The sequence below is a fragment of the Pholcus phalangioides genome, unplaced genomic scaffold (genome assembly GCF_987345545.1).
Source record: "Pholcus phalangioides strain wild (caught in Gottingen) unplaced genomic scaffold, Ppha-v1.0 ptg000015l_1, whole genome shotgun sequence".
Taxonomy (NCBI): Eukaryota; Metazoa; Arthropoda; class Arachnida; order Araneae; family Pholcidae; genus Pholcus; species Pholcus phalangioides.
The window spans coordinates 20,074,121-20,085,743 of NW_028301608.1; the positions used below are offsets into that span (position 1 = coordinate 20,074,121).

At 32.0% G+C, this 11,623-nt stretch overlaps 1 protein-coding gene across 2 annotated transcripts in view; it reads right to left on the reverse strand.

Moving 5' to 3' along the window:
* LOC149075634 (prohormone-1-like) overlaps positions 1-7,382 on the reverse strand; it is a 60,504-nt gene extending 53,122 nt beyond the window's left edge. The window contains exon 1 of one of the 2 annotated variants that reach the window (XM_089245423.1): positions 7,211-7,382. The gene's annotated coding sequence lies outside the window, so the exon portion shown is untranslated. Of the gene's footprint in view, positions 1-7,206 lie in introns of both variants that reach the window. The other variant, XM_089245421.1, reaches the window with a different exon arrangement.
* Positions 7,383-11,623: the final 4,241 nt, after the last annotated feature.

Consider the following 11,623-nt stretch of genomic DNA (forward strand, 5'->3'; position numbering starts at 1 on the left):
CGTATAATACTATATTGCAACCGAAATTATAATCCATTTTGAAGATATGGCTCTAATTATTTTTTTTGATGGAATATTTGCAATATTTGAATAATTTAACAATTAATATTCACATCTAGGAATATTTCAATTAACGAGTGTCTCGTCCTTCGGGTAGAGAAGGCTACACACGTAACTGCAAACTTGACAAGCATGCATGCTCAGTTCTTTTTGTACAAACATGCACAACTTCCCTTTCACCTCCACTGGGTACAAGCGTGCTTACACAAGCATCCAGTTTGTAGATTGAGGCAATTTAATGAAAATATTCCGTGACAGACATTTCGGCATATGTGAGTGACCGAGTCAGTGACCAAGTGAACAAATGAGAGAGGGAATGAACGAGTGAGTGAGCGAATGAGCGAGTGACTTACTCACTTTTTGGTCACTAATTTTATCACTTGAACACTCATCCGCTCACTTTGTCACTAATTTGAACACTTAAAAACTCATTTGGTCACCTAGTCACTCACGTGTTCATCCGTCAACTCGTTTGCTCACTGACTTGCTCAATTGCTCATTCACTTTCTCATCTGCTGCTTCAGTTACTCACAAGCGGAGCTCACTGAAGCGGCGAAAGCTGATAGGTACCCGCATGGTTATGATTGCGCAAACACGGGGCTTCAAGAAGCTCGCATCACAAAATTCGCTCAAGCCTCAAGATACTTGTGCACAATCACAATTCTTGCTCAAAATTCTCAAACAGACGCTCAAACATGCTTGAACAAAAAAGATTGCACATGCATGCTTGTCAAGCTTGCAGTTATGTACGTGTGAATGCCCTTTAATATAAGTTGCGATTAAAATATATTCGCTGTAAATGCTTTAACTTGGGTGTGCAAATCGAATATTTGTTCATGAACGCAACTAAGTTACACGATAAAAATTTCATTCAACACCCGAAAACTTGCGGATGTCTTTGAAAAAGTCCAAATGGATTTTCAGAGTAAACTGTACATAGTATTTGCCTTGTGAGTAAACATGAATACAACTGTAAAGTACCCATGCTTATCATTTTTTATACTTTTATTAAAACTGCAGAGGGTGTGAGACGAATTTAAGAGATAGATTTTTTGAATATATGTGATATATGAAACGGGGCAATGTTTGATTTGTAATTACGATTTTTTCATAAAACGATTAACTTTCAGGAACGAATAACTCGTAACTAACGTAAGTTAGTGGATAACTAACCATCCGTTAACAACATCAATGGACGGTTAGTGATTACGTTAGTGATACCGGTGTATGCGTTACTGCCAAAGCCCGAAATTGGCCAGTTTCGCTAAATATTTACCCTTCGGACATTGGCCGGCTAGTTCGTGAAGTGGTCGGGGATCCCTGGCCAAAGTCCGATGACAAAAGACTGGAGCATCATCAAGTTGGCGTATTTTTTCGTGGTAAGTATGTCCACGTTAGTTGTGGCAACTCATCAAACCATAGTCACGATGTGTGGTAATCATTTTTTTCTCCAAAGTTTGGCAGAGAAAAATATATGTTTTGTAATTATTTTTCATAGTTTTTCTTTCAAATATCACTTTTTTTTCTCTCTCTCTCGTCCATGGAGCTAATCCACTACAGCTGCTATATATAGACACGTATCACACGTTGGCAATTAAAAATATGGATTTGGCTCCTACCGGACCGTCTTACATCAGCACATCAAGCTTTGTCCAAGGGTCTCGAGCCACTTTACGAAAAGTCCGAATCATTTCCGCTGTTCGGACTTTGGACAAACTCTTCAATTCGCTACAACTTATTGTTTGAAAAAAAATATTAGTGCAGCCATTTCATACCTGCTCTAAATAGTGTTGAAATAGGAATTCTTATATGGCATGTACGAAAAAATTCATTGAGAGACATGATGTTGATATCAACTGCCCTTTCAGAACTTAAATGACTAGATATGCATGCGAACATTTGTAATACAGTGGAACTTGGCGAATCGAACGTGGCTAATTCGAATTTCGGATGATTCGAACTTTTACGAACCCCCTTTGAGTTTTAAATTTAATGTTAAAAAAAAAATTTCAACTCGAAATTTTTTCGAGTATTTTGAACAATTCGAAGTTGAGGGGTTCACGACAAAATAGTCATTTTATTATGAGCAAATGTAGACAGAAAATCCACAAGCAGTCAGACGTTGCTTCTCTTGACCAATTTTTGTTTTACCTTTATGTATATTTTACTATCCTATTCTATTATCCAGGGCTATTGGCTGCTAACCAATTTATTGAACAGTTAATCTTTAAAAATAAAAGAGTTAAAAAATTCTGACTTATCTTGATTTAGGTTGACAGTGAGTGCCATTTTTCCCCAACCTTAACTTCTGGCTCAAACGGCCATGCTAACAATCTGTCCGCTGAGGAACGTATAGAGAATTGTCGGGTCAGTCTCAAAGACAACCCCAGGTTTTATGAAAACTTGTATTAAAAAAAAACGAGCTTTTTTTTTTTCTTGAAAACGGCACCTTTTTAAACGGCGCCGTTTATAACTGGTGCCTCCATAACTAAGTATGGCAACTCAGTTTTCGAAAAGTGTTAGCGGTTTTGATGATCTGAAACCGGCAAAACCCCATGATCTAAATTCGTAAAAATTCCGTAAATGACTGTTCGTGTAGATAGAATTAAAAACGCTAATTTTTAAATTTTTAATTATTATTATTATTATTATTGATAATTTTTAATGCTTATTGCGACATTGTTCAGCCGGAATGTATCGAAATTGTTGTATTACTTGATATGAACTGTTCAACTTCTGAAAACATTTCTTCAGAACAGTTTCTTCTAACAAATTCTAATGAAAATAGATTTTCTTAATACTATGCAAATGATTAGCAAAATTTGGGAAACAGTTTCGTAACTAATGATGAGTAACTGTTTCTGTAAATCAAGCTTTTTTTTTTAGCATGGCCAAGAAATTCTAGTGATGCCGATTTCAGAACGGTGGAATATTGTAGCAGAGCGAAGATAATTCATTAGTCATATGTGAATATTGATTATCAATTTGCAACTTGTATTCATTTTACAGATCCAAAAAAAATTGGAAAATTCGAATATCGGATAATTGGAACTTTTTTGCTGTCTTCTTGAGCTTCGAATTAACCAAGTTCGACTGTATTATGATTACAGTAATTAATGTATATATTTTCGAGGAAGACGGAATAAGCGTTTCTTACACCTATCGATAATTTCATTGAATAGTCAATAAGAACGAAACGCTTATTAATATCGGGCTTAGTTTTTAAGTAAGATTTATTGAGATAATTCCATATCAGTGTATTAGGTTGAATGAAATAAAATCTAGATTTGAGTCTAAAATTTCTTCATCTTGATTCTTAAATCGAGACATCTTTTTGGATATTTTGATTTAAAAATGGCCGAATATATATAAGTGTTAGCTGAAATCATTCTAAAATCTAATCATTTCAATTTCAAAAAATATATGTTTTTTTGTAAAAAAAGTTGCATACATTGATGTATTAAAACAATGGTTCTCAAACTTTTTTGACTCATGGAGTGCTTTTTAGTACAGCATATACGTTATGACGGAGCCCCGTAGGCACCATTTTTTTGTTTATTTATCAAATTTACTAACTTGTTTTATTCTCCTCGAGCAGCCGCGGAGGCCCTAGGAAGTGCACATGGAGCACCGGTTGAGAACCGCTGTTTCAAAGCATGGCATGTGAAGCTTTTTTCAGTAGCCCGTCAAAGAATAAACTTATATAATTACGGAATTTATGAACATGCTGAATAAAAAACCCTCAATGAAAAAATGTTTTTTCAGAATTGCTGTGAAACAAATAATTTCAAATTTAATTGTAGAAAAAATTTCAGAACTAATGAGCGACATGATTTTTCAGGATTAATGAGAAATAGTACCACAATTATATTGAAAAAAATAATGTCACAATTATTGAAAGAAAGTTGTAGAGTTATTGAAATAAATAATTTCAGAAATAATGAGGGAAATAAAAGAGGACAATTTCAGAATTAGTGGAAGAAAAGTATTTCGTAATTCATAAAAGTTTATTCGCGAAAAATATTTCTGTAATCGTTAAAAGAACTATTTTCAGAATTATGGAAAAATATTTCCAGAATTATTGAAAGAAGTATTTCCAATATACAGTAGAATCCCGTTTTAACGAATACCGTTACAGCGAAAATCTCGTTTTAACGAACGCTTTTCCAATCCTCTAGATAAAATTACATATAGGAACAATGCAAAAATTCTTTTAAACGAAATTTCGTTATAACGAAGTGATTTCTCCGGTCTCTTGGAGTTTGTTATAACGGGATATATTCGACTGTACTCTTCCAATACTTTGAAAGAAATACTTTCAGAATTGATGAAAAATATTACCAAAATTAATGAATATTAATAATTAATGTGAAAAAATTTTAAGAATGGATGTAAATTATTATTTAACGAAGAAATATTTCAGGATTTATGAAAATTCATATTTAATGAAAAAGTGATCTCAGGATAAGTAAAATTCTCAAATTAAATAGGATCCCTTGTTTGACTCGAAGCCCTGGGCCCCGTTTTGTCCACCTGGAAAGAAATCATCGCGTCAATTTAGATAACGCAGTATGGTTTTAATTGGCCCTCGGGCTTCATGGAAATTCATTTTTGGCCCGTAATGTCTGAAAGTTTGAAGGACCCCTCCCCCTTTTTTTATAGGCTTCCATATTAACGGTCTATAGCCTGCCACTTTTCAAAAGGCAAAAAAGGTTATAATGTCTTTCTTAAAATCACTAAAATCACCATTCAATAGAATCTGTGCATTTATATGAAGCATCTCGGATAAACGTTATATTTTAACGGCATAAAAAAAACTGGTATTCTAGCACAACCGAAATTCCTACACCAAGTAATGGTTTGAAGCTCCTTGTTTACTTAAAAAAAGTGTTATTAACGATAATCCATATTTATTGTGGGCATCTATTTCTCAGCCACCTCGTTGAGCATGTTGCCTGTTGTGGCGTTGTATTTGTATTTGCATAGCGATTTTTCCGAGTACAACACGTATAAGCCCTAGAGTTAACTAATATCGTTATACAAATTTTATGAACTATCTTTTGAATAGTCATATGCTCAGTAGGCATTGCCTAAAAAATTGGTGTACACTGTTATCGGATATTTCTATCCAAAATACATTAGACATAAATATTTTAAATCTTAAAATAAATTTTGTTCAATCTATGTTCCGATTGAAATTAAATTTTCAAAAGTTTGAAAAAATGATTTCTTTAATATATCACATTATGGATATCACGAGTTTATAAAACAAAATCTATACGAATGCCGTATGAATTTCAATTATTTTGGAGCATCCAAAACTTTATGAACTTATCATTATAAATACTGTACTACGTTCCAAAAGATATTAGCATCATTTCTCAAACCGAGAATGACGAATAAATTTCACGAACATTATTTTAAATTTATGTACTATATGTAGGTGATTTGATAATCTGTATTAAGACTATTTCATGAGTCTATAAATTTTTTCTTATATATATATACCAGTTTGTTTTCAATCTAATACTAGTCCTCAACTCACACACAATTTTAGGAATTGTTTGAATTATTCACAATTTTATGAAACTTTAAAATAGTTTTGAATTCATTTACAATGAAAAACTTTCCATTCCCGAGTAATAAATAATTTTATTATTATATTTAATATGTGATGAATACAATGCTATAATACTTATCAAAAATATATCTAGTTTTTGTCACAATGATCAAGATGTACTCCTGTATTTATTTTTATGTAAAAAAATGTTTTAATTATAAATATACATATTTCTTGAGAAAAGGTAAAATTTCTGAAAAAAAATCAACTACAATAGTTATTTGAGAATGCTTAACATGATATTTATCGGTTGTTTGAATATTATGTTGTGGAATGCATTTTTCCACAATGTTTAACGAGGGATATTCTAATTCATTCTCCATTAATAAGTCAAATACAGTTGAAATGTAGAAAACAAAAGTGAAAGTTTCTTCTAATTAGTTTTCCGTAATTCAATTAACAAATGTTCCATGAATTCGGACAACAAATGTTCCATGAATTCGGACAACAAATGTTCCATGAATTCGATATTATTGAATGTTCCATAAATTTCATATTATTGAATGTTCCATAAATTTCATATTATTGAATGTTCCATAAATTTCATATTATTGAATGTTCCATAAATTTCATATTATTGAATGTTCCATAAATTTCATATTATTGAATGTTCCATAAATTTCATATTATTGAATGTTCCATAAATTTCATATTATTGAATGTTCCTGAATTCGATTAACAACTTACCATTATTTCAGTTTATAAAATTACCATAATTTGAAAAAAAAGAAGTGAAAAGTGAAAAAAAATTCTACAATTAATGGTGGAAAATTTTTATGTATGAATACCTTGACACAAATTTTATTTTTCCCACGCCTCATTGAAAACTGATTATGTTTTCACAAATAAATAATTTTCCAATATTATATTAATTTCAGTAAGTGTACCTAAACCTCTCATTTATTTTTATAAAATAAATACCTTTAGATAATTAACAAATTTATAATATCTGATTAATACAGAAAACAGCCATATCAGTAACACGTAAAAGTACATGTCTCACCACTCAGATACTTAGCCAATATGTAAGCTCCCACCGGGACTAGAACTTCGGAAGCAACAAATTTTTATATTCTATTATTAAATTAAGTACTATTTTCGAAATTATTATTTTATAAATATTTGTGTTCCTCATATTATAATACAATATTATATTCCAATGATATGTTCCTGAAGTAATTAATTCTCAGAATATACACGTTGTTAATTTTAAAAAAATCTAAAAACAATGATTGTTTTTCCCCCTTGAAAAACATTATTATTAATTAAGTTTGTAGATCAACGTGTTCTTAAATGAAGAATTATTTAATAAAATACATAGCAGTAAAGTATGTTGCAATCTATAAGTGAAAAATTTATCATGTTGAAATTTTTTTCCCTTGCCTGCGTAATTCATGTATGAGTGCTTATGAGATACGGAATTAAACAACATGGAAATATAATTTTGAAAATTTTATCTTAGAAAATGTTCGATATGAGGATATATTTTCGTTAGGAGAATTTATCGAGATATATTTTATACTCACTCGCCTTGACGCACGGGTTGTAGTATTTGGATATTGGAACCGTCGGTCACTCGTCTCAGAGCTGATTCGGAATTTTCAGAGCGCAGTCGGTTTTGCGGCTGCTCGCGCTAAAAAAAACGATACAAGTGATCAAAGTGTTCTAGTTGAAATAGCCTCTCGACCGATAGTTTTATAAGTGATCCAGTCACGTGGGCAGTCAGCCACTTGTAGGAATGAACACTCCCAATGCATTTCGGGTTGGAAAATAATTCCTCGGATCCAAAGCTTGTCCTTTCATTGGTCGATCGCAGAGATGCGGGGGAGCAACTCCAACCAAACACAACCAACTTATCAAGGTAAAAAGTTTTATCATCCTTTTTTTTCTCCCCACCCTAATTCTAACCTTTCGGATCTGTATATTTTTGAGAAAGCACCTGAATATATTTCAAATAGTTATTTTAATTGCATTTATATTTAATTCGCTTGTGCTAGTATGAAAATTCTCTTAAAAAAATTAATTATTGAGTGAAAAAGCTTTTTAACAAGGAACTAAAAATACGATATAATAAGAGCTCACAATTATGTGAAAAATTGTCGTTATAAGCGATTTTGAATTTTTTTTTTCCACAGGCTATTAAATTGTAGAAAATTCTGTATTATAATTGTTTATAATCAGAATTCGAAAAATCCATTTCGAAATCATTGGTGGTCCGCTGGTACGAGACCCCTGTTTAAACAATCGCACCATCGAGAAAAATAAAAATTGAGGTGGTCCGTGGGACCAGTAGCGAAATATTTCGCGTGCTCCTCTCCGTGGTGATACATTGATCGCGGAAGAATCTACTTATGGGAGAAAAACTGATCCGCAGTGGATTTTTTATGGTTTTTAGCACCCCCCCCCCGGGTGGTATATCACTCTTGTAAATGCTTATATATTTGAGGAAATAAATTATTATTATGCAATGTGCTTCACGAATTCCCAAGAGATCAGTATGATCTGGCCAGGGAATTAGTTAGTGTTAGTAGACATCCATGCCCGGACCGGGATTCGAACCCAGATCTGCAGTCACAGGATAGCTCTCTAATCACTCGCCTGTCAGGAGGCATTTAGAATGGCTTTCGTTTAGCCGACCAGTAGGTCCTCGTATTCACTGGACCAGTGACATTTTCCATTTCTAACGCTGATTACAATCGTATTTAAGATAATTTTGTTCTGATATTAACGAATGAATAGGTTATCTCTCTCTTAACTCTCTCAAGTTGTGAATTTTATTTTTGGTCTCACAGCAATCGATTCTCTGAGACGTATTTGCACAGAATTTCGTATTCTCGATACGACTTGGCGGACTGACCGATCAATTGAAATTCCAAAATATTTTATCACAGCTTAATTCCGTGGCTCCATAACATAAAGTATATTTCTGCTATTTTTTCTTTATTTTACAGTAATTTTCTATTTTGTGAGCTGAATGAAAACTAATTCCAAAACTCTAAAAAATATTTAATTTCTTTGCTTTGCGGTGATATTCTATGAAGATTTCTACAAGCTATTTGTAGCAGTGATGGCTATTTATTGGAACAATGATCTGCCGGTGACGATATGAGTCCGACTTCAGTCTTAAAATATTTAGTCTTCTACATTCCAAATAGAACTTCATGTGATATATTTTTCAGAACGTGCAAATTAGGGCAGAAAGTGCTTCTTTAAAATAATATAAAGCCAAAAACTTCAGCTTCATCACGAATTTTCACGTTTTGAAAGTTGAAAGTTTTTCATCGTACCAATTTGATGCAAAGCGCCCTTGTTAGCATCTACCTTATGACGTAGTTGCTCATGAACTCCTCAGGGATTCATTTGGTAGTCACTGGTGGCTAGGTTAAGATATCGGAGTCAAACCATAATGGCGTACGTCCAAGATGGACAGAAATATTTAATTTCAAGTTCTGCACCGGAACAGGTACAGTATATTGTTGTTGCCATATTCCACTTTCATCAATGTTGGCTCGTGGCCGGACATTTTTGGGAACGCCAACACATTCATTCTTAGATACAGGTAGTCTGTTTTCAGAGAAAAAAAATTTAATTAATAGCTTGAAAATAATTTATTCTTAATTGGTTAGATAATTTGCATTAAAATTATTGTTGCATCACGCCTTTATACAAAGAAACTCTTTCGCCCGATCAAACATAACGTACAAAATCAACTTTTCAAAATACAATGTCTATTTTTGATCACCCGTGTATGTTATATACTTTTTACATTTTTCTGGAACACTAATTCAATGCAAGAATATTTTAATTTTTTGCAGTAATTTGCGGTAATTTTTGTTTTTGTCTGTTTGATGCCAGCCCTACTTTTTGTAGGTCAATCACATATTTTTAGGGACAAACAAGAAACATGTGTAGCAGAAAAATTGAATTTCGCACTATACAACCGCAAATCCGGTCATTTTATCTGATACAAGACAACTTATCTATAGATTTCAGCTGCCTTTTGAAACACATGGTTTCCATTTTTCTTTTTTTTTTCAGTCTTCACAATTTTTTACTAAAAATTCGGAAATTTGGTCCATTTTAAAATTTTAATTATTTTATTTTAGGAATCAATCTTGAAAACCACGGTTTTTGTACATTGACTGTACTCAGTTACTCATAATATTTTATCCGTCTTGATCATCGATATTTATTATACAAATTGCACAGTTATACAAATTATAGTTTTCCGTATATATTGTATTAACAAAGGGGACGACGACGTCTTTCTCTACAACGGATTATATTGCTTTCCAAGCAATAGACCATTTTCGGTGGTCAGGATCCGAGTTCGTGTTCGGTTTGCTAATCTTACTTAAGTCAATGCAGTTGAAAAGCTAGCCACTGAGCATTATTCAGTAATTCGAAGTAATTCAAAATAACTAATTCGAAAGTTTTAAATCATTATCAATTTGTTGGGTGGGGGGGGGGGGTGGAGCAGTTATCAGCTCGCAATCGGGAAAAAAATTATTCTTGAAAATACGTGGCAATTTATGAAGGTTTCGCAATTTCAAACGTGGTAGTTATAATGCGGATCAGGAAAATTTTAAAAACTACTTAAAGAGGTTAAGTAGTAGTAGTAGTAACAAATTCACACACAACACTGAATACGTACTCAGATTGTTAGGCACATGCACTTCCGGAACAACTCTTTCGGTGGAAAATTGGCCATGGCGATAGACCGGGGAGGTGCTCACTTTGAAACAATGAAGGAATGTCACCCTAAAGAAATCACTGAACGTGTTACAAAGATTTTCTAAAATTACTGGAGCCGAATCAAGTTGAACAAAAAATATAAATTTGTTATCGTAAACGGCTATTGTTATTATAATTGTGATAATAAAACTAAGAATAAAACAAATATTTAAATTTTGCACGAAAAAAAACTGAACTAATTTCCCGACTGATGAATTTCATTAACATTATTTTTTTCATATCGTACTTAATTTTGTAAAAACCATATAAAAAAATATATTTTGTAAGCAACACATATCAATATTGACTTTTGTATTTCCACACTTTTGAACTTAAATGGTGACACCCATGTTTGTTATGGTTATAGAAAATATCATTAAAATAAATTTATTTCTAAATAATATTATTTTATAATTTTTTCGTATTCAAAATAATAAGTATGTGCTACACAATGGAGTCAATCACAAATATTCTTTTTTTGGTATGAAATGAACCCAATGTAATTAGAAATATCAACAATAATTTGACCATTATTATATAAATATGTTAATTTTTCATTAAATACATTTTTTTTGTATTTAATCGGTTTTCTTCACGGTTTCACTGACAAGGAGATAATCATATTTTTCACTTAATGATATCATTTCTTTTATGAGTGAATTAACTTATAAATATTCAAATTATTAATAAAAGATGATTTCAATCGAAAATAAAAACATATTTAAAAAATTTGAATGAATTTAGTTTTTTTTATGTTTTTAAAATTTTTAATCTTTTGTTCAAAGGATACCAGAATAATTTATAGCGTAATTAGTTTCGAAATGTGTTTTTATATTATTTTTTTTCTTCTGAATATTGTTATTTTTATAAAGGAAATTTATTGAATTAAAATAGGAAGGATGATTATATAATTAAATTGATTTTACTTAGATAGTTGTCTGAGAAGTTCTATCACAGGGTTTAGTGGTGACGCAAAATCAACAAGGCGGTAATTTTCGTGACCCATATGATGATTTCTTGTTTAATAATGCTTGTTGAAAATTCCTGAATTGAAAAAGTGGTTTTTTCGAATTTTTTTCACCGGTCAGTGGTGTGTTTGCGAGTGGGCCAACGGGGCCCGAGGGGCAGATTCCTGAATCAAACGAGGGCCCCCAAATTTATTGACAGCAAGCACTGATTCTGGCTTTACTTTTCTAATTAATTTTCAAT